Below are 23580 nucleotides of genomic sequence, written 5' to 3'. Positions count from 1 at the left end.
GCCATTTTTCTTCTTCTCTTATCAGACAGTTTAAACTACAACACCCATTTAACTGACTTAAAGATTAGTTAAGGGGATAAAAATCCCTTATTAGGCCATTCTCGCTTTATGGAAGTTACCACACCAAATATATATGCAGTACTGTGTTATACAATAACCGTATGTGCATCGATCGCACAGCATGCTGGCTATTTCTTACATTTTCAAAAAAAAAAAGCCGTTTTACTTGGTTTCAGTTGTGAAGAAAGGTATTCACTTAAGCTGTACTTACCAATTAATTAAGTATTTGTGTAATTCTTTTAACACAATTTCTAGTCATTCGATTTTTTTATATAATGAAAACGAATCAAATAAAAATCAGTATTTTCGTGGAGTCACAAATCTCATTGAAGGAGATATAACTTAACTGTTGTATGTCTACATTTATTGTTATTATTATTATTTTATCATTTGAAAGAATAATAATAATATTCTCTTATGTAATACACAATGAATGATATTATTTTTATAACGATTTAAATTTAGGAAAGTTTTTTTTTTTTTTAAGGCTCGAGGTTGGAGACTTCCTGCCACAACTGGGCTTGTAGCAGTTTGCACCTATTTCAGTTAGGGGTTATGCTACATCACCTCATTCGTGGACGCGCAAGGGCATCGTTTCGGCTTATCGTGTTCACTTTATGTGAGGCATATATTTGTTATTTACTCCTGCAGACAAAACGTTACTTATGTGTCTCCTCCGGATTTTTCTACCTGAATGTGATATTAATTATTCGCCTTCCCAATTCAAGGATGCCTCTAAGTTGTAATTTTTATTTAGAGTGTGTTTCTTGAGAAAAAATACATTATTATACATTATTTGTTATTTTATATTATATATTTACGTAAAATAAACAACAACGAAAACCTTTTGCCCTAATTATGGTATCGTTAATATAAATATAATCATTTTAATTAAGAATTCATTTAAAACAGTGCCCCTTTACAAACTGCAGGATTTTTAGAGTTTTCAATTCTTTAGATTACAATTAAATAAAAAAAAGCGATTATTATTTATCTTATGGTTTCAAAATATGATGGTGGTGATAAAATAATATTCTAATTATTATTGAAACAAAAATAAATATGCTATTTTGTATTATGCACATGGAGATTTCAAATGGCAAACGTGTGCCACAACAGTGAAAGGGGAAATGAATCGAACTTACATTTTATCGTAAAATCCTATTTTGCAATTATTATTAAATCGTAAATAGTGTGGTATGAAGCACTTCAATTTTTGAAAACAAAGAAGTGAAATGAAAATGCGTATGCAGGCAAGTTAAAAAAACTCTTTTCCCCAGGTGAGGCTCGAACTCACAACCCCGGCATAACTCACAAGCACTGTCTTATAAGTACCGTGCGCTAACCAATTGCGCCACTGGGGAACGAGACAAAGATGATCTATTAGTTTATATGATCATTAAACCACATACCCATTTAAAATTAAACTGTTTTGAAGATATTTCTTTGGAAAAAATCAGTTTTATTACGTAGTAATTATTGTTCAATTACTATACATGGTATTATCTTCTTATTCGAAAAATTTCAAAGCCTTTTACTATAATAATAATATACGGATAACGTTCGTTGCGACATAAAACAAGTAGAACAAATGTTTCACAATTGTGTCCAAGTCCTTTTTAATTTTATGCTCTCTCGCGCACACTCGTATTACTATTTAATGTTTAGTTTATAAGAGAGAAGAAGGTGAAATGACGTCGTTAGAATTTAAAAAAAAAAAATCGACAATTCTAAACATTATTGGAATTAATATTTATTCAGCATTAATCCATTATTGTGGTTTATTGTGCACATCACACAAGCATACATATGCTCAAAGATTGGAATCAGAGAGTTTCATGCCGAATATAGTAAACTATAAAAGTATCGGCGATTACTGGCGTGAGCTAATGCAAGTAGTCCTAGTACGTAGTACAATCTCGGGCAACTCGCAGCAAAGATAATAAAGTTCTGATCGCTATTCTTGGTATTTTCCATAATGTAAAAACACATTTTCTAAGAAATGCTACTCACTGATGAAGCCTCAAAAAAGGCTGAAACCGGGCTGGGTAGTGACCTCCCACCATAATGTAATAACAGCTTACATTTCCTAGGAAATGCGTTTTTACATTATGGAAAATACCAAGAATAACGATCAGAACTTGACCATCTTTGCTGCGAGTTGCCCGAGATTGTACTACGTACTAGGACTACTTGCATTAGATCAGGCTAGTAATCGCCGATACTTTTATAGTTTACTATATTCGGCATGAAACTCTTTGATTCCAATCTTTGAGTTTCTTATTCGGTTTTAAAACAATGTGGGATTTAATATCCCCTTAATTTAAATAATGTTTATATCGCCGAAATGAAGCCTATTGGCGCTTTATATTTAAGCATACATATGCTATTTTACAGAAAATATTGGCAGGTATTGTTATTATTTTCCCTATATGTTGTGACCAGAAGCGTAGGAACGCGATTGAACTGAAGCAGTTACCAAGGTCGTTAGTAACATGATATTTCAACGGTTGTCGAAACTATCACAATAATTAAAGGAGCATAGCTTGAATTTGCCAACAGCACCTATAAACTAGTTACACTGGTTGCGGGACTCAGCCGATTTCCAGCGCTTCCCACGGGAAACTGCGCTACTCATTAAACGTACTTTAAAAAAAATTGTTATACAATAGAGATTTATTTATTCATAAGGAGTTTCCTCCCTTTTTTTCCCCCGTCCCTATTGGGGTGAGTTGATCCTCCTCATGGGGGTGTTAAGTATTTATGACTGAAGATCCGTGTGTGTTCACGGGGCCGGTTTGCCTGCTTGCGGGATAAAAAACCCTAGATAAACTGAGGGAAAAACCCTGCTGTCCACGCCCAAGACCGGCTAACTTGGCTATGGCAGATCCTTAAGCTCCTCACGTCGGCGACGAGAATTGAACCCAGGACACTCCTTCCCCAGGCATATGGTTGCGAAGCGCAAAGCCACTAGGCTAGCGTGGTGGAATGACTTTTGTAAGTGATACTTGTTGCAGATGAGTTCTGAAGATCTCGCCATTTTATGCCAGTGCTTTTATCCAAAAAATTTGGAGTTTTGCAGAAGTGCATGCCAGGCTACAGCTGCACGGTAAGCTTTTTTTTTTTTCTCCCCAGCTTCTGACACTTCACATTGATAGACATGGAAAAACAAATAGATGATATTTGAGGAAGTATATCGTGAATTCATCAGACTAGGCGAGCTGCTTAACAACAACTGGCTGGGAAAGGTGAAACTTTATGATACGTTTCCCCCCCGCTAGCGTCACAGGCGATGACACCGCTAAAATGGAGATATAGTTAGAATCAATGATCTCTACTCCCTCAGATTTTGAAGAGGTCAGCGCACGCAAGAAGCGCAAAACAAGAGTAGAACCATCCAAAGATAAAGAAATGGAACAAGATGGTCCAATTTCGGACTCCACTGCTTTTCTCAGTTTAAGATCATACTAAGATCTTAAACTGATCGTACCGTAATCTTATACCGATCATACTAAGAGAAAAGCACAGATGGTCAGCTGTAAGATCTACAACGTCCAGTTTACAAATTGAATATACAAAGGCCAAAAATGTGGATGAGGGTATCAAGATACAACCCGCCGCGGTGTCAGATTATAGAAAATTAAGGAAATGGACGTCAGAGGTATTCAGTACCACACCTTCTCACTCAGTTCAGAAAAAAAAATTAAAACTGGTCCTCCGTGGTGTCTGTGAAGACATTGATCCAGAAGAGATTGCTGCTGATCTTAACTTACAGGATCTGCCTCCTATTAAGGTCCGCAGAATGTATAGATCTGACAAGACTCCCATGCTGTTAGTCCTCTTAGAGATCCATAACATATAGAAAACCATTTACAACTTAAAATCAATCTGCAGGCTCATCACCGCACCAGAGCCACTCCGGAAAAGGCATCTTCTGGGCAATGCCACAGGTGCCAAAAATTTGGCCACGCCCAGAAACTGTGTAAAGCTGAGTTTAAATGTCTGAAATGTGGGGATAGCCACCCAACCAATACCTGTACAAAGCCGAAAACCATCTTGGTTAAATGTGCCAACTGCGGTGGCCCTCATCCTGCCAACTATAAGGGATGTACTTAGCACCCGAAGAACAGACGGTTGGAGACAGCTAAACAGTCCTGCTCTAGTACAAGAATACCAGAGGCCCCTGCACCACAGCCGGAGGCCTTCAAAGATAGAGGGTGCCAAAGTCAAACAAGAAGTTATGCAGATGTGGCCTGTACAAACAAGTCTACACCAGAACAGAATCAGCCAACAGCACCTACAAACCTGACAGCTGTTATTACGGCCTCTTTAGCAAACATGCTACAAGACTTCAGCCTGTCAAACCCTTCAGCAACCTCCACTAAAAGATTCCTACGCGAAACACAGGCCATCCTCACAGCACTTATAGATGAATAGAAACAAAATAATTCCAGCATCTCTTCAGATCGTTGCATGGAATGCAAATGGCATCAGAAAGAAAATTTTAGAGCTCCAAGATTTTACCCATAGATATAAACCAGATGTTATTCTAATAAGTGAGAGACATCTAAACCCTAGGATAGCTCTAAAATAAGGGACTATCTCCTATAAAGACCTGACAGGTTAAACTATAGAGGCGGCGGCACTACCATCTTCATTAAAAATTATATCAAACACCATTCTGTAAACAACCCTCCAACCACTAACCTTGAGGTCACAGGCGTGGAAGTATCACTAGCTCGGCTGGTAGACCGAAAATCTACTCAGCTTACAAACCCACCCTTAAAATCCCTACTGCATTCTGATCTAAACGCCATCTTAGGCGTTAGAGACTCCATCATTATTGTCGGAGACTTAAACTCCAAGCACTCTGCCTGGAATTGTAGAACCACCAACAAGAATGGCTGCATCCGTTCCAAATACATAGGATCAAACTATGCTGTTGTGGCAGGCCCCACCGAACCAAGTCATCTTAGTACGTTTGGCACTGCTGACATTCTGGATATAGCTATCCTGCAAGATATTTAACTTCAATACAGCCTAAAATCATTGAACTATTTGTCATCTGATCATAACCCAATTCTACTACTGCGGGGAAAACAAGAATTCCAGTCTCCTCCCTCTCACTCATTTATATCGTTGGAAAGATTGTCAAAAGTACTCCGGCATTACATTGGACCTGTTCCTCATAAGTTCAAAAGAAGATGTTGAAACCGCAGTTACAAGCCTCACCCAACAAATTAACTCAGCTATAATGGCAACCACCTCCTACAAATCTGTCCCCAAGCCTGGTCGTCTGCCTGAAGACATTATGAACTTGATCAGAGAAAAAAAAAATAACCAGAGCAAGGAAAAGATTTCACAACCTCCGCTCGGCACAAGACAAAATAGTTCTTAACAGACTAAATGGGGTAGTGAGATATGCACTCAAAGCACACAGAGACCAACTATGGGAAAAAAAAGTTAGCTTCTATCTCACCCACTGATCACTCTATCTGGGGGATACTGAAGAATATCAGAAACAGGTAGATCCCTTTCCCCCCCTATACTTTCTGACTAGGGCCTTGTTCACACAGATGTAGAAAAGGCAGAAGCCATAGCAAATAATTTAGAAGAGCAGTGCAAACCTTCATATGAAAACTTAGACTTCGATCACTTGTATAAAATTCACAGACAGATCAGACACTCATTAAAACTTCCTGATACCGGTGCTGACCATATTGCATCCCCATCACCTGCTGAAATATATGATATTATAAAAAATTTAAAGAACAAAAAAGCTCCTGGTCCAGATGGCATCACAAATAGGGTGATTAAAACTGCTTCCCCGAAAAGCTGTAGTGCAACTGACCATAATAATAAATGCAATCTTAAGGTTTTACTATTTCCCTCCCACCTGGAAACAGGCTGATGTAATCCCAATTCATAAGCCAGGCAAGGACCCGCACCTGCCTCACAATTATCGTCCAATTGGGTAAGATTGCAGAGAAAGTTATCCTCTCACGACTTCAAGCTTCAGTAAATGAACTAAACATCCTTCCTAAAGAGCAATTCGGTTTTCGGCAACACCATAGTACTACCCAGCAAATCCTGAGACTAGTTCAATATATTACCACCAGCTACAACTGGCGTCAATACTCTGGCGCTGTTTTTCAAAGCATTTGACAAAATATGGCACTTCGGATGCTACATAAACTTATCTCAGCCGGTATTTCACTGAAAATGGCACACCTAGTTAGATCATTTCTACAGAACAGAAGCATGCAATTCAAGATCAATGGTACTACCTCATCTCAGCGCCATATCTGGGTCGGAGTACCGCAGGGATCCCTGCTGGGTCCATTGCTATTCTATATATACATGTCAGACATTCCACACACAACCCAATGTCATCCATCATTGCTCTATATGTGGATGGTACAGCATTATTAGCCAGATCTCTCTGGCCACACCTCATTACTAAAAAGCTTCAAGAAAACCTTCTAAAGTTAGAGAAATGGTTATCCAAATGGAGACTACAAGTGAATCCCCCCAAAAAGCTCAGCCATTCTTTTCAAGAAAAGATCGATATCTCCTGCAGGAGATGTCTTACTGTTCAATACCAAAATTCCCTGCCAGACAGACAGAAATAAAATACCTCGACAAAAAATTAACTTTTAACCAACACATCAAGAATACGTGTGCAAAGGCATCTAAAGCCATCGCCTAGATCAACCCCCTAATTAGCAGGAACAGCAAGCTAAACATCAAAATCAAATTGCTTTTATACCAACTGACGATTCATCCCATCATAGTCATTTATGCTTCTCCAGCCTGGAGCCATACCTCCAATATTAACATTCTCAAACTACAACGTAAACAAGTGCTTGCGAATGATTCTAAACGCCCCATGGTTCATCAGAGACAATCAACTTCATCGAGATACAAATATTCCTTATCTCTTCTCTTTCCTACAGTCTTTAGCAACAAAGTTTTTCCTAAAAACGTCCACCCACCTCAACGATCTAGTTCAACAAGCTGTAGCCTATGAGGCAACGGATATATTCAAACATAAAAGACCAAAAGTCATTTTAACTTCCTGTAGCGATGCATAATCTCAATGCCCATTCAGGGCGAGCAAGCTACTCATAAAATTGTACCCTCATTGTAGCCGTAATAGATAGCGGGGGGTGGGACATGAAAAGCATCTTGCTTCATCCGTAAAGCTATCATATGTCAATTGTCAAAAGTCAATATACGCAATTATTCTTCATTGCATCCCATTGTGTGACGGAGTTACATGGATTAATACAAAGCGTGGATTTTATATAAATGAAATATAGAAATTTTATTCACGTTAGGTTATTTACTATAGGCATACATGCAACATCATCATCATGCACACGCATAGCTAGTTCAGGCATGCGTTTGCAATTTTTTTTTTCAATTGTGCTAAAGCAATTAAGAGAACAATGAACCCGTATCCGAAAGGAACCCCCCCCCCCCTTCGTATACGACATCAACTAGTTCTTAATGTAGATGGTACCCATTAGGAAACATTGATGGATCTGGATGGAGGAGGGAGAGGAAACGATGATCGTTGCTGTTCAAGAAATCGAAGAATCAATTATTGTACAGCATAAGTTAATAGATAACTAAGTATTTTATTTATAATATTTTGAGAATGTATCCTCAAAATATTGTTATTATTACGTGACAGCTCCAAGGACTCATCGTGGGAGGACACTCTACTCTACTCCGCTATACACATCTCACCGTCTTCTGTGCTACTTAATTTTCAAATACATACGACGCCACTACTGCCATCTATCGTCCACTACCACCAACAAAAGTATTTTTGTCTGTAAATTGCGTGTGTTCACTTGGCTGATTTGCTTGTAAGCGGGATGAAAAACTCGAGTTTCCGTATGAGATTTGCTAACTCGCCTTCAATTGAAAACACCCATGTAAAGATTCCTCTCGTCAGGACATGAATCGAACGCAGGTCTTTTCCAATCGAAAGAGCAATATTTCGCTGTTCTTCCAGTTGCGCTACGGAGGCATCTAAATACCCCAGAGACATATTTAAACCATGATCCATTCTATATTGAACAAAATAATCCACACGTTTTAAAGAACTCGTTGACAAGCATTATTAAAACCATTTGGACATATTTATCGCTTTTGAGCCAATATCATGAGGAAGGTGATATCCATCACTTGTTCAGTAAATTTGGTCTCTAAACTCAACACGAACTCCAATTCGTGTTGAGTTTAAAACAAAACTTCGTATCACTCAGCACTATGAAACATTATTGAATCCACTTTTCCAAGAATCCCAAACACCAATCATCGAATATTATTAGAAAAACCGTATATGGTGAGATGATGTGTGATAAGCGCTTGCTTAGCAATTCGAAGTGAAATCAATGATGTTATCATGCGTTGTGTCGTTTTGTGCATGTTTGTTCCTGTAATAGTAGAAACGCTTTAAAATGCTCTAATTTTGTTTGAGGTCCTACATATACATCGCGGATTTCGGATCTCGCTCCGTGGAAGTATCGTTTTTTGGATTATCGAGTAAGGCCCTGCATCTCTTAACTGAATATACTCATAATATATCCGAATAAATCCGAATATACAAACCGAGGGATCTTACCAAATAATGAGCCCCGTTATTGTTATAATAATTTTAATAAATACCTTCACACACTTTTTGATTTATCCTTGGTTTATAAAGGGAAGTCAGAAGTCAATTTCATTGTGGAAAAGAAAGAGAATTTAAGTTTTGTGGAGAGTGTATCGACTTCACCGCATATACCGTAGTTCCACTCCCCCCCCCCATCCGCGGTCAGCCCTTTCCGAAAAAACTAAATGGAAGATAAATTCCAGAAATAAACAATTTATAATTATATAGGCAAAGTGAATATTAGATCCAGCATTCTTTCAAAACCGAATGTTTGTAGAAAGTATGAAAGTTTCATAAGCTGACCTGAGAGCCTACGAGAATACAATCCTCGGCATCCCCGAGTTGCCTTAGTTCAGGAGTCGGCGAACCGGGGTAAATTACCCCAAGTGGGGTAAAAATAAAATTCTTGGGGGTAATGAGGACTCAATAAACATAAACTAGCTTTGTTACGACAGAAATTTTTCTTCTGGCAACACTGCATCTGGCCAATGTAATTTACGTGTTTAGGAGACGTCACGCCATGTTGAACTCCAAAAAATTTTGTTGCTAAGGCGTCAAGTGGCTAAACAGATATTATTTGTGAGTTGTCTATCACCCGCCTTAACCTTGTTTTTTGACACGTGTTTTTGCTTTGTTTAATTAAGTACCGCGTTTAATTTAGTCCCACGTTTACCAATTAAATTATTGTAAATTTAAATGAACTTTAAAAAACTTAAATTCAATTACTGTCTTTTTTACCCTTCAGATGACACCAACTAGAAAAAGAATACACCAGGAAGAGTTCCTCAATTATGGGTTTACACAAATAGAAGACAAAGGAATAATGAAATCACAGTGTGTTGTCTGTTTGAAAGAACTGACTGCAGAATCTTTCAAAAAGAGTCAATTGAAGAAACACTTGGATAATTTGCACCCACATCTGTCTTCCAAACTGCGGGAATACTTTGTAAATTTGGAAATGTCTATAAAAAGACAAAAACTGGACAGCAACTTGAGAGGTACACTTGATCAACGTTCAGCATCAAAGGCTAGCTTTGAAGTGGCCTAGTTGATTGCCCAAAACAAGAAACCATATACTATTGGTGAGGAATTGGTTAAACCAGCAGCTTTGAAAATGGCAGAGATTATGTGTGGTCAGAAAGAAGCCATGAAACTAAATTCAGTGCCCTTGTCTGCAAAAGTTGTGAATGAAAGAATTTCTATTTTAGCAGAAAATGTGAGGGAACAAGTTATTTCTTCAATAAAAGAGAGTAAATGCTTTGCTATTCAGCTTGATGAGACTTCAGATGTCAGTAGTAATCGCAGCTGATGGTGTATGTTCGCTACAAAGGTTTGCATGCAATTGAAGAGGAATTGTTGTTTTGTTCTCCTCTCGAGTTGTGATCTCGTGGAATTGGTGTCTTCAGTAAAGTTAATGAATAATTTAATGATGTTAATTTAAAGTGGGAAGCGCATTGCTGTGTCTGTTGATGGAGCTCCAGCTATGTTGGGTCATATAAGTGGTTTTTCGGCTTTGACGAGAGAGAATAATCCAAAAATTGAAGTTAACATTAAACACTGTATGATCCATCGCAGGCACTGCTTGTGAAACATGTGAAACCTGCACTGGAAGCATGCATAATGTTATCAAGGTTGTCAAAGGACATGCACTAAACACGCGACTATTTCGTGAATTATGTAAAGATGGTGAGGCTGAATATACAGACCTACTTTATGATACAGAAGTGAGGTGGCTCTCACGTGGAAATGTTCTGAACCGAGTGTGGGCTCTCAAAACTGAACTTGAAATTTTTATGGTTGATCAAAAGCATGTTCTCGCAGATGAGTTTACAAACTCCTCGTGGGTTGCACATCTCACATATTTAGCTGATATTTTTGAGTATGTGAATGCATTGAACAAAGAATTGAATGGAAAAAAACATCAATATAATTTCAGCCAGAGAAAAGAGTTCAGCGTTTGGATCAAAGATTTTATATTGGAGACAGAAAGCAGAACAAAACAAGATAGCTGCCTTTTCAAAGTTAGCTTTGTTTTTGGAAGATTGTGAAAATATTACTTTTGACGACATCAAGGATACAGTTATAAGGCATCTTACCAAACTCAAAGAGTAGTTCTCTGATTACTTTCCAGATCTTGATTCACATACTCAGTTGGGTTGTAGATCCCTTTAAATGTAAAATTGCTGATGCACCAGAAGAGCATTAAGCTGAAGCTGCAAAGATTAAAATGAAGCTGCAAAGGCTTTCAAAATTGCACATGAGGAGGAAGTCAAAAAGTTGCTACCTTTAACAGCAACCTATCTTTACAACAAGGATTTTCCACTCTAATGAACATGAAAACAAAGCAGAGAAATCGATTGTACCCCGGAGACAGTATCCAAATTGCTCTGACATCAAAATGCTCCACTTTTGATGTTATTGTATCAAAAATGAAACAATATCATTTCTCCAAAACCTGAAGTGAAAAAGAAGTTTTCAAAGAAATCCTTTTGTCTCATAATGAGGATATTAATTTATTTTATCGCATTTATTTTATACTTTTTATATTTATAACTGTATTCTCCGTATAAATAGATTCAATAAACCTTTTGAATTTAAATAATCTATGATTTAATCCCTTTCAAATCAAGGGGGTAACGTCGGCGTAAATAAATATATTTTGGGGTAATAGGTAAAAAAGTTCCCCGACCTCAAGTCAAGTAGTGCAAGCTAAGGCTTAGCTTGCACTATTTGACTTAAGTAGCTAAGGCAACTCGGGATGCCTAGGATTGTATTCTCGTAAACTCTCAGGTCATCTTACGAATCTTTCATACTTTCTACAAACATTCGGGTTTGAAATAATGCTGGATCTAATATTCACTTTGCCTATATAATTTTACATCGTCAAAATGAAGTCGTGTGGCTCTTTCTTTTAGTAATAGACAATTCATAAGCTCAAGATCCGCCATGTATATGGAGAAGAGTAGGGAAGATAGCAGGCAGCCTTGTGGGACTCCTGCCATGACTCTCCTTTCTGTGGATCTGATTCCATTCAATTTTATTTTAAATTTTCTGTTACTGAGATATGATTTAATAAGTAGAACAAGTGGTATTGGGATTACTACTTGGTGTAGCTTAAAAATTAGACCATGAAGCCAAATTTTATCAAATGCTTGTGTTATGTCCAAGAAGACTGCGCCAGAATGTTGGTGCTATTCATACCCTTGGATGACGTATTTAATGATTCTGTAAATTTGGAGGGTCGTAGAATCCGAATTGCTCGTCTCGTATGACTTGGTTGTAATCTGTTGCTTCTTGAATCCGTGTTAGTATAGCGCGTTCGGCTATCTTGCCTACACATGATAGAAGGCTGATAGGCCGATAGTTCTGTGGGAATTGTGCATTTTCCCCAGGTTTAGGAATTAGGAAGACATCTACAAGCTTCCATCGCTCTGGGAAATAATTTAGCCGAAGGATGACATTGGTAATGGCTACCAGATGTATAACCCCTTTACATGGGAGTAGCTTAAGCATCTTGTTCCTTATACCATCTGGACCCGGAGCTTTTTTTGTTGTTTAGTTTTCTTATGATGTCATATATTTCTGTTGGTGACACAGATTTGTTGTTGGATTGGAGTGAGGCGTTTTGAGTTATTTTACGCATTTGGGTGTGGATTTTTCTTATGAAGTTTACTTTCGTTACGTTACGGTAATTCGTTATAATTCGTTACGGTGATCCTTTAGGGCAGAACCTGGTCTGTAGCTCTGTTAACCGCCTGCTTATCTGCGGAATCCAGTGTTCTGTGAGTCAGCGGCCATAAATATAAACAATTAATATTAATGATTTTAATATTTTAATCTTTAATATTTGGTGAGGTGTGGCTCTCTTTTCTTTAAAATACTGTTGCTCATTACCATATTCGAATGCAATTGGATCTGTGTCATTCAGATCTGTTTTATGGATTGTCTAATTTTGTAAAGCGTATATATTATGTGAAGTTTAGAGATGGAAGTATATATATCGGGGAGGACGAATTAGGTGTACTAGGTGTACCGGAGAGGGGTGGTTGAGGTGGAATAGAAGAACGTTTACCAGTAGAGAAACAAAAGTTTCTTGTAATGAAATAGTGCAACAGTAAAACGTTTGGAAAGAGACAGTGGGTGGCGAGGAGTGGCATAAAGAATAAAGCAGGAAAGAATGACAATTGGCCTAATAAAACTGCAATGGTGGATGTGTATGCTCGCGGCTCAGAAGCATCACAGACTCCGTGTGCGATGCCTCTAAGTTTTATTTTTTATATATACATATATACTTTTTAATTGTAAGCATAAGTTTTTTTTTTCAAATTATTAATAATTTTATAACTCATTATTACTACTTATCGTTTTTATTTACTCAGATAGACTTCATTAAAAAGGAACAAATAAAAATGATTACAAACAGAAAAATGAAATATTAATATTTATATTTCTTTTTTTTGTTAAAAAGCATTATAGACACTGCAACTGTTTTTATTGATTTTATTGTATTTATTTTATTCGAGTTAGGTCTTTAAAGAAGACTTAATACGAATAGTATCACTGCCTAAAATGTTACAATATTAGCATGCTAATATGCCATTCAAGAGAATTTCGTTGCTGATATATGTACCGAAACTAAAAATAAAGAAAAGAATTTCAGTGGTTAAGGATGAAATATTTCAAAAAATATATATATATGGATTAGTACATCAAGGTTTTATTATTTTAATACAGCTTTTATCAAAATGAGCTTGGTATTGTTGGACACCTACTTCTTCAGCGACATAATGTATCAAAATAACAAAAATGATAGATACGAAGGCTCATAATAAACTATAACTCATAGATTTCGAACTCTTCGAAGCGTAATGTACAATAACTCGCTTCATATTGTCTCTGTTTGAACTGGTGCAACTTAATATAAGTTAACTTAAACATTTTTGGCAAAAAAAAAAAAAAATGTTTGGAAATTTTATATTAATATGGAAAATAGAAAAAATAAAAATAGAAAAAAAAAGACATTAACTCATCCAACGTACTAATGTAGTAGAGGTATTTCGTCCACCGTTTCCAGGTCCCTGCTTCGCGTCTTTCCAAGAATAGTCGATTCATGCTGAAGGGGAGAAAAAAATGAAGGACGTCCGAATTGGTCTCCAACACGCGAAATCACGTGCTTTATAGGTAAAATTTTCCAACTGTTATACAAGCAACATAGTTAACTACAATAATCATAAAAGAGAAGTTAATTTTCCGACCGGTAATAATAAACAACTCATCCCACTATACGGACTGATTACCCTATTATCGGAATGGATTCTTCTTTTTCTGAGATGCGCAGAAGTGTGGAGGGACCTCAAATCGGTGGGCGAACTATACAAAAACATTTCGAGGGTGTTAAAAATGAGATGGAAGGGAAAGGGTGGTGGCGTCAACCAGATGTTGCCGTAACGGAGTCAGTCGAATACATGCCAAAATACACTTTTTTTTTTTTTTAATTACCGATCATAGCCATTTAAACTATGAGGTCAAGTGTGTGTCTGTTAATCGCTTCTATTCTTCTCTTCTTCCGAAAAAGCCTTGCTACCAATTGTAAGCCACCAGCTAACTCGCCTTCATAAAGGTTCTTCGCGTCGTAGAAGAGATTCTAACCCAGGAAAAAGGCAAGGAGGGGATGTCTAAGTGCTTTAGACAAAATTAGTGTACAAGATGTAGTGCAGTATAATGTATAACTATAACTAGATCTGAGCGCTCAGTCCTACTCAGTAAGTGAACGGGAGTTTTAACTATAAAACGTAAAGTGACTACTGTTTAATAACACTTGAAGCCATCTTGAAATGTAAGTACGTTTGCAGTAAAGAGAAATGAGACAGTAAAATGCCCATGACAATCGTATAAAAATAAGTTGTCAACAGAAAAACTTATGTGGCAGGCAATGAGGAAATCTAATCAAATTCTTCGTAAATCATATAGGGTCGGTTATAACAAAACGCTTACTAGATTCTAAGTATAGTTTGCCCATCAAAAGACAATTAATGTGCCAATTCATAAAAGCTACGGTGAAAGATTGTTTTCGTTTTAATAAATTATTCATTCCTAAATTAATGTTATAACGAACATATTAAATAAGTTCCAACTGCTCCTACTGGCTTATCATTTTGTTGGAGTAAAAAAAAAAAAAAAAAAAAAAAAATATATATATATATATATATTTACCGAAAATACGGGATTACATTATAAATTCATCCCTTTACAATAAAGGTAATGTAAACCCTTAAAATAATAGTTTTCTGAGAAAACCTTAAGTTTGGGAAAGGGACTTCACCTCCGTCAGTCTACCCTTGAACGTCATTATGCAAATGACCATCATCAGTGCGTTTTATAACTAGCAGTTCAAATATTCATTTTCAGTTTTACAGCACTACGTAAACCTATTAGGACTGCTTCCCCTTTTCAATTCCGTTTAAAATTTCAATTTTGTTTTAAATCTGACTGTTCTTAAATTACGCAAAATAATATGAACTTCGGCGAAAGTATTTGTAACAAATCTTAAAATACGTTTATTGCGCAACTGCAAAGCACGAAACTGTTCAAACAGCGAATGACCTTATGAAGTTGCAAACGTCGCTATTCAAAGTAGCATTTTATGTTATTTTAGGTCATGAGACGTATGAATGTCAACTATTTCCTGTGTTTAGAACTATATCAAATCAACTAAAGACCATGAAGTGAGTGAATTATGTTAGTAAATTATGCAAGAGAAAGAGAGAGAGAGAGGGCAGGGGGGGGGGGGAACCGAGCAAATATATAATGAAACAAAAGATAGAAATCGAATACCAAGATTTATTAAGCTGTTTACAAACAGCTAGTTATAAAATACCACGATATTGAAGAGGAGAGCGTAAGCGGGGAATAATCTAAGTTTTGTCCATTTTTTTTTTTATTTATTTTAATACGTATGATTTACGCAAATTAATGCCCGTATCTTAAATACAAATATTTATGGGGGAAAATAAAATAAAATGCACACAACAAATATTGTAAACGATACTTTGAAATACCGAGTTTTTTTTTTTTTTTTTTGATGAGATGAACAAGTGCAAGGCGCATTCTGGAGTTCCATGATCAGCTCAGCATTCATCCAACCAGAAACTCTCCGCTCTTAATATTATGCGCATTCTAACATCTCCAGTGTAACTATAGTTAAATGTCTCTCATTCTTTTTATTAACGCTTGTAGCAATGTCACTTTCACTATGTACACTTTATTTCAAATATCCTTATCCCCCACCCCAACTCCTCCCGTTAAAATCCGACGGATAGAACATCGAAATTGCGGACAGGAGTCCCATGTAGCTACAGAATGATGTGGAAGAGCACAATTTTAAAGGTACTGGTTATTGTTGTCTATGCAAAAATGAAATAGCCTTAGCGCTTATGTTTGTAAGGGCACACCACACATTTTGGAGCAGTCGCAAACTCTCTCTATCTATCATATATATATATATATATATATATATATATATATATATATATATATATATATATATATATATATATATATATAGCGATGTCACTTTTTAACACGTTCATTGCCAATCACGCGATATCGCGCAACGCGAGGTCTCACCAAACAGCCGATCACGCGTTATCGCGTGGACGTCGCTAACTAAATAAAAAAAAAGTTGGCCACCACGAAATTCCAATTTTCAGCTTGGCAATGAACGATATCGCGTGATGCGAGTTCTCACCAAACGGCCGATCACGCGTTATCGCGTAGACGTCACTAACTAAATAAAAAAATAAAAAAAATTTGGCCACCCACACGAAATTCCAATTTTCAGCTTGGCAATGAGTGTTAAAGATGCCAAGCTATTTTAAACCTGGTTTTATTCCATTTTCCAAGTAATCAAATAGACAAATAAGTCAAGTTTGCGCCTGCACGTATTACAAGTCTAGCTGACCCGCAATGTAGTGCAAGTCAAGGCAACTCGTGGTAAAGGTAGGATAAGCTCTGATCACTATTCTTAATATTTACCCTTAATGCAAAGCCTATCTCCTTAAGGAGATGTATGATGCTATGTATTAAAGACAAGGGGGGGCACTACCCAGACCGGTTTCGATCTGGGTAGTGCATCCCTTATTGAGGTCTCATCAGTGTTAGGAATACCAAGATTTAAGTAATACAGAGCTTATAAGTATTTTACCAAAACAAGTTACCATAAGGTGCTTTGACCTTATATATAATATATCTATTCCATATATATATAAAAAGATAAGCCGAAATTTGAAACGTTTTTATGTCATGTTTTTTGTCTTACCTGCTTACCATCCCAGAACTTGGGGGGGGTTGGCCGTCGTATCCCTCCCCTAGTATATATATATATATATAAATCAGCTAACGCCTTTTTATTCCCGTATACGGGAGTAGGCGAGGCCATTTAGCCCTATCTAACTTTTGGAGACTGAGTGGGCAGTTCAATCTCCACTGGTACCAATCAGAGATAGATGGCCCAAGGCTATCACTAATTAAGCGGTACACAGTGAAGAGAGACGGCTCAAATGTGCCGCCATCTCGTGGTCCCTAACCCTAACACAATATATTTAATGTCTGAAAAAAATAATGTGGGTTCTACGGTCGATTTTCTTGAGTTTACGGGACGAAAAACCCGCTTGCCCGTGCCAGAGATCGACTAACTCGGGAACCGGTCGAAAAAAGGCTTAGAAAAATTTCCTCTAGTCGCCGACTAGACTCGAAACCAAGTCTTCTTTCGTGCGGCCAAGCGCCGTGGTGTGCAAACGCCACAACCACTGAGTTATATTTTATTAACCATAAAGCATCTAAGTACAATCCAAATAAATATATATACATTTGTACATAGAATGCTTATTCTAATTGGCATTTTGATTTACATTTCTTTATCTTAATAATATATATTATGTACAATTTATTTTTCCTTATTTTTAACATCAATAATCTGCTCAGTGTCTGCTTCTTCCTACAGTCCTTTTTACATGAGTTGAGCAGTATTTTTTTCTTTTAATGTAACATAACTTTACTATCCATGGAATTCAGTATTATGAATTTAAGTTACCAGTCATCACATTTCTATTTCCATAATTCATATGCCTCCGTAGCGCAATTGGAAGAACGACGGTACATTGCGCCCTTCGATCGGAATAGGCCTAAGTTCGATTCTCATCGCGACGGGAGGAATCTTTATCTGGTCGATTTCAATCGATGGTGAGTTAGCCGATCTCCTACGGAGGTAGCAGGGTTTTTTCTCCCGGAAACTCGGGTTTTTCATCCCGCATACATACAAATCGGCCCTTCAGAACACACGCAATTTACAGACAAAAATTACTAGTTGTTGTGGTGTTGGAGGTGGGCGGTAGATGGCGTTGATTCGTAGTAGAGGTAAGGTGTAGGGACAGTTGAAGATGTCCTCCCGCGATGAGTCTTCGGACTCCTTGGAGGTATCAGGAATAATAATAATATTTCCTTTTTATAATGAAATTCCTATAAGAGACATATTTCCTTAAACCTATGTAAGGTTTGTTTTAAAATATACAACAATGGATTTTATATTGTTAACTAATCTGACAATATTCATTTATAAATATACATATTTATACATGTATGTACATATACGCACATATACATATATACACCTATTACTATTTTACATATCATACGTCTTTTATGCATATGACTGTTTTACTTATAATACATATAATTATTCTTTCGGAGACACTTCTTTATAGCCCATTGTTATGTTTGACTTGACACTTTTGCATTTGGACTGTAAACATTTTGGATTGTACATTATACATATACAGTTTGGATTATACAGATGTAGTTTGGATTATACATTATTAACTTATCATGAAGTGTTAAGCGCTATTTACATATACCATATTTATACATACACATGTAGTTATTTTACATATCATAAATATTCTTAACATATAATTACTAAAACTTGTTTTTGCATATCATTACATGATTTATTGCTTCATTATTATCATTTTCAGATTGGAAATGTCTATACATATGTAGTATTTGTTTTAACATAGAAGGAGAGGGTTACATTTTGGCAGATATTTGAGTTACCCACCGGATCAACAAAATGTCATCAGGTTCTTCCACTATATAAACTGTCATTGACAATTTTTGATACATAAAAATAAACTACAACCTCTATAATTGACAAATATTATGCACAGAACTACAACTAATCATAGCATAAAGCAATTAATGTACAAATGGTTATACAGCTTAATGAAAAAGTTTACAATAGGCTTTTCTTTCGCTTATGTATATTTATTTTATCGTGTATATGTGTGTTTTCTGCTTCTTTTTTAAATTTATGGTGGGTCCTTTATTTCTATGATTTGCAGTTGTTCTTCGAATTCTGAGACGAGACCTACTTGCTGCCATTGGTGTTTTGTTATTTTGTTTCTGTTTATGGTATCTGTGATTGTTTCTTTTAGTATGTTGTTTATTTTCCTGAGTATGTCTGGTCCTGTTTCCCTTCCGTAAATTTTGTCGCATCTGTATGTCCAAATCGAGTACATGGTTGTTATAATAATGATTGCTTTAGTTGTGTTAATGTTTCCTTCGTTTAACCAGTATAATGTGTGTTCTGTAAGGGGTTGTTTGTGTTTTATGAATGTTTGAACCGTGTTCCATATTCGGGAGGTGTGAGGACAGTACATCATTAAGCGGTAAGGTGTTTCTGGTTGGGGGAAAAATGACATCTGGCGGGGCCTTGAAGAGGGATCCCTTTCGCTGTGCACCATATTTTGGTGGGCAAACAAGCGTAGTGTACTTTGTAGTAGAAGGTTTTTAATTTGGGGTTTATGGGCAGATTGAAAGCTTTTTTAAGTGCCTTTGATAGTCTTAATGTCCCTCTTTCAATCTCCCGGTGTTATAACTGTGCGCGTGAGTTTGATGTGTGCTGCTTTAGGTCTCATCTTCAAGAATTCGTTTATTCCTATGTATTTGTTAATGAAGTTGTAACCTTCCGCAATCTCGTGGAACATTCTTGATGTTTTGCCACTCGAACGCGGAAGGGAACATATTACTTTGTCGGGCATTATCTTCTGCATATAATATATTATATATGCGCTCCACGCTTTTTCCTCCGTGTAAGCTCTCTCTCTGATTTTTGCTCTCGCACTTAGAGTTTTTAGGTGTACGTTTATTAAGCCGAGTCCTCCCACTCAATGTCATGGAATATTGTGGATCTTCTGATGGGTTCGTATTTGGAACCCCAGATGAACTTTGCGCACTCTCTGTGTATTCTGTCTACTGCTTGACCGTTGTAGTTGGTATTGTTCATGAGGTACCATATCTTAGACGGTAGGTATTGATTGCACATTTTAGCTTTACTTGTTAGTGATAGTTGTCTGTGTCTCATCTGTGTAATTTTCTTGGTTATTTTTGTATGTGCAAGCTCCCATTGTGTGTTGTGTTGGATTTGTTCCCCTATGACGATCCCCAGTAGTGGTAGGTGTTTGTCTATTTTTATATCGTTCGGCATGGTAGGCCTTTTTACCCACCTGCCGACGAACATCGCATGGCACTTGTGAAGGTTTACTTTCAGTAATCACTGAGCTACAAATATATATATTTCCTCCATCTCATAAAAGAGACAATAAAACCAAAAACGCACTCCCAATTAAGACATAATGCGGTAGCTGTAGTTTCTTTGTTCGTTATTCCACAGTTTTTCTAACCTTAAGCCCATTTACAATGCTGAAGTGTAATGGATATTATTAAGTGCGCGGAATTAACACACACAAAAAGTATTATAAATTCCCTTAAATGGCACGCAAATTATTAAATCCAATTTCGCCTACTTATTTTATTTCATTTTTAATGACGGCACTATCTCTATATACTCAACAAGCCTTTAGTATGTTGTTTGTGTGTATGGGACATGATTATCAGGATTACGCAACCATAAGCAATAGGGTTTGGAAAAGTATTTCTTTAAAATACCAGCATTTTTTTTGTGGGAACTCTGTATTAAAGTGCTATGAACATTTTCGAATGTATTTTCCAGCAGGTAACAACAGGTAGCAACAAACACGGAGTCACACTCATCCATCTCCACAGTAGAGAAATAACAAAGGTTCGGCGGTTTGTGATCCAGGAATATGATAAAAAAATATTCTATTTATCGGGAGAGAATCCGTTATAGGAGGGGGATGTCCTTGTAACGCTGAACGTAATACAAGCGGAGACATGTAGCAGTCCGAACTTATTGGTCACGACTTTAATTCCTTGAATGCAATATTCAAAGCAAGAGATGTATGGCAATCACATGGTGATGACTTCCACATTTTGTACTGAATTTTTAATGATATCATTCGATGACTGGCTGACATAGAGCCGATTCTAAGACAGAAGAAACCAATCAATAAATAAAATCCTCTTGGAATAAACGTCTCCAAGTTCGGAAGTGATGTAAAATAGTTGAAGATTTTTTTCATTTGTTTATATATTCGATATGTGCTAAATACACATAACAAATTGAAATCTGACAAAGCATTTTTCCATTTTTTTCGCATTTACACAAACCTCACTTTCTAGCTTTCACACTAACTAACATCTGTTATTTCTCTCTGTTTTCTCTTTCTTTCACTAATTGTAGCCGTACTTAATTCTAAACCCAACTAAATGCAAACCATTTGACTGAAGTAAGCGCTTTCTCCGTTAAAATCATTCTACAGATCCGTATGTATATATATATCTGTTACGCTCACACGCAGACCCACACCTTTTGCCGTGTAGGCTTCCGGAACCGAATCCTACGGAATAGGTTAGTTACTCCTTATTCCTGGAGGTATCCTATGTCTATAGAAGCATGTGTTCAGGGGGCCAGTTTGCCTGCTTGCGGGAGCAAGCATGCAAACTGGCCCCCTGAACTGGCCCTCTTGATGCAAGCACAAACTTGACTTTTTGTCTGTTTGCTTACTTGGGAAATGGAGTAAAACCAAGTTTAAAATTGCTTGGTATCTTTAACATAATTTTACCCAAGGTAAAAAATATTTTCTACATTTATATCTCCTCCAGAGATTTTTGTTTAATAAGGTTAAAACACCTTATGGTAACTTGTTTTGGTAAAATACTTACAAGCTCTGTATTACTAAATCTTGGTATTCTAGCCTGGCTCCCACTGATGAGGCCTCAATAAAGGTCGAAACCGGTCTGGGTAGTGGCCCCTTGCCTTTAATACAAAACATCATACATCCCCTTCTTGGAGATGTGTTTTGGCATTAAGGGTAAATATTAAGATTAGTGATCGGAGCTTGCCCCACCTTTACCACGAGTTACCCTGGTCTTGCACTACCTGTAGGATCAGTTAGACTTGCATCAATTGCAGGCGCAAACTTGACTTTTTGTCTGTTTGCTTACTTGGGAAATGGAGTAAAACCAAGTTTAAAATTGCTTGGTATCTTTAACATAATTTTACCCAAGGTAAAAAATATTTTCTACATATATATATATATATATAAAAAAAAACCGCTTGCCCAGAGATCGACTAACTCGGGAACCGGTCGAAAAAAGGCTTAGAAAAATTTCCTCTAGTTGCTGACTAGACTTGAAAAAAAAATATCCATATTTTTCCAACTTTCACATTTACAACAAGGCATTCCATTCACTGACCCTCTCCAATTTATATGTAAAAAAATTCCTTGTTCACCACAGTCCCATTCTGTAAAGAATCACTCCCATATTAATCTGGTAAAACTCCCTCACCAAATTAAATGTCACTATCTTACACTTCTCTTCAAAGCCAATATTCAGGAATCTAATTTTGCTTTAGTGCCCATTTCCTTATCACTGTGGAAAGTAGACTAGATTAGTCTGAACAAGGTCTTATATAGTGATCTCTCCACTGTGGGCAGTAGATGGCATTGATGATAACAGTGTTTTTGTGTAGTTTGAGAATTAAGTAATAGGGGAGATGTGTGTAGTGGAGTAGAGTGAAATGCCCTCCTACAATGAGTTCTTGGAAGTGCCACCTAATAATAATAATAATATGAAGTGCAAGCCTCACAATGCTTTCAACATGGCCCATGATGGAATGAGACAATTTCTAAAATTTGTGTATGTGAAATGAGTATTTCTTATGAGAAATTGTTTCAGTTATATAACAACATATTTATTTTTTTGAAATTTTAGCAACTATACAAAAGAATATTTTAGCCTTTGCTTCTACAATGAAATCAATGACAGAACAGATGATATATATATTTACAAGCATAATAAATATGTTATCCGTATCAAAAAATATTTATTTTGATGTATACTGCTAACTTTTTGAATATCAAAGAAGTAAAATTCTAAGTTTTTTTTTTTTAATAATAAATGGCAATGCCAATTAAACTGAGCAATATAATGTTTATTTTTTAAAAATAAAATTTATTATTTTCATTCTGTGTAGTCATTTTTGAAATTGTATTTTGAAAATTTTGGTTATTTAAACGTTAAGTGAATGTATTTATTTTTTGAATTTTGCAACACGAACAGATCTTCACTTTATTCATTTTTATGCGTTCAAATACTATTTCTTAACAGCAACATCAACTCATTCATAACAAACGTTAGATCCAACATATGAACAAATTTTCTCAGCAAGTTTCAATTTAATAACCACTTTTTTTTAAGGGAAGTAATTAACAACTGACAAAAATAATTTTATACATGTGTTTTGAATTACTGTTTTATTTAATGGAATATATTTGATAGTGCTTAAAAATATACAGTAAATTACATGATTCTAACCATCTTGAATTGAATTTAGGTTGATGGACAGGAATAAGATGGGGAGGGACAAAAAA

At 36.4% G+C, this 23580-nt stretch overlaps 1 non-coding gene across 1 annotated transcript; it reads right to left on the bottom strand.

The window, feature by feature from the left end:
* Positions 1 to 1332: 1332 nt before the first annotated feature.
* On the bottom strand, positions 1333 to 1424 carry TRNAI-UAU (transfer RNA isoleucine (anticodon UAU)). Its single transcript is given in 2 exon segments — positions 1333 to 1368; positions 1387 to 1424. It is a non-coding gene; the product is annotated as a tRNA-Ile (tRNA).
* Positions 1425 to 23580: the final 22156 nt, after the last annotated feature.

Source organism: Typopeltis vanoorti, chromosome 2, assembly GCF_054136105.1.
Source record: "Typopeltis vanoorti isolate ZY-2024b chromosome 2, IOZ_Tvanoo_1.0, whole genome shotgun sequence".
NCBI lineage: Eukaryota > Metazoa > Arthropoda > Arachnida > Uropygi > Thelyphonidae > Typopeltis > Typopeltis vanoorti.
The sequence above is the reverse complement of the archived record's forward strand: the minus strand, read 5'-3'. Positions and strand labels throughout refer to the sequence as shown.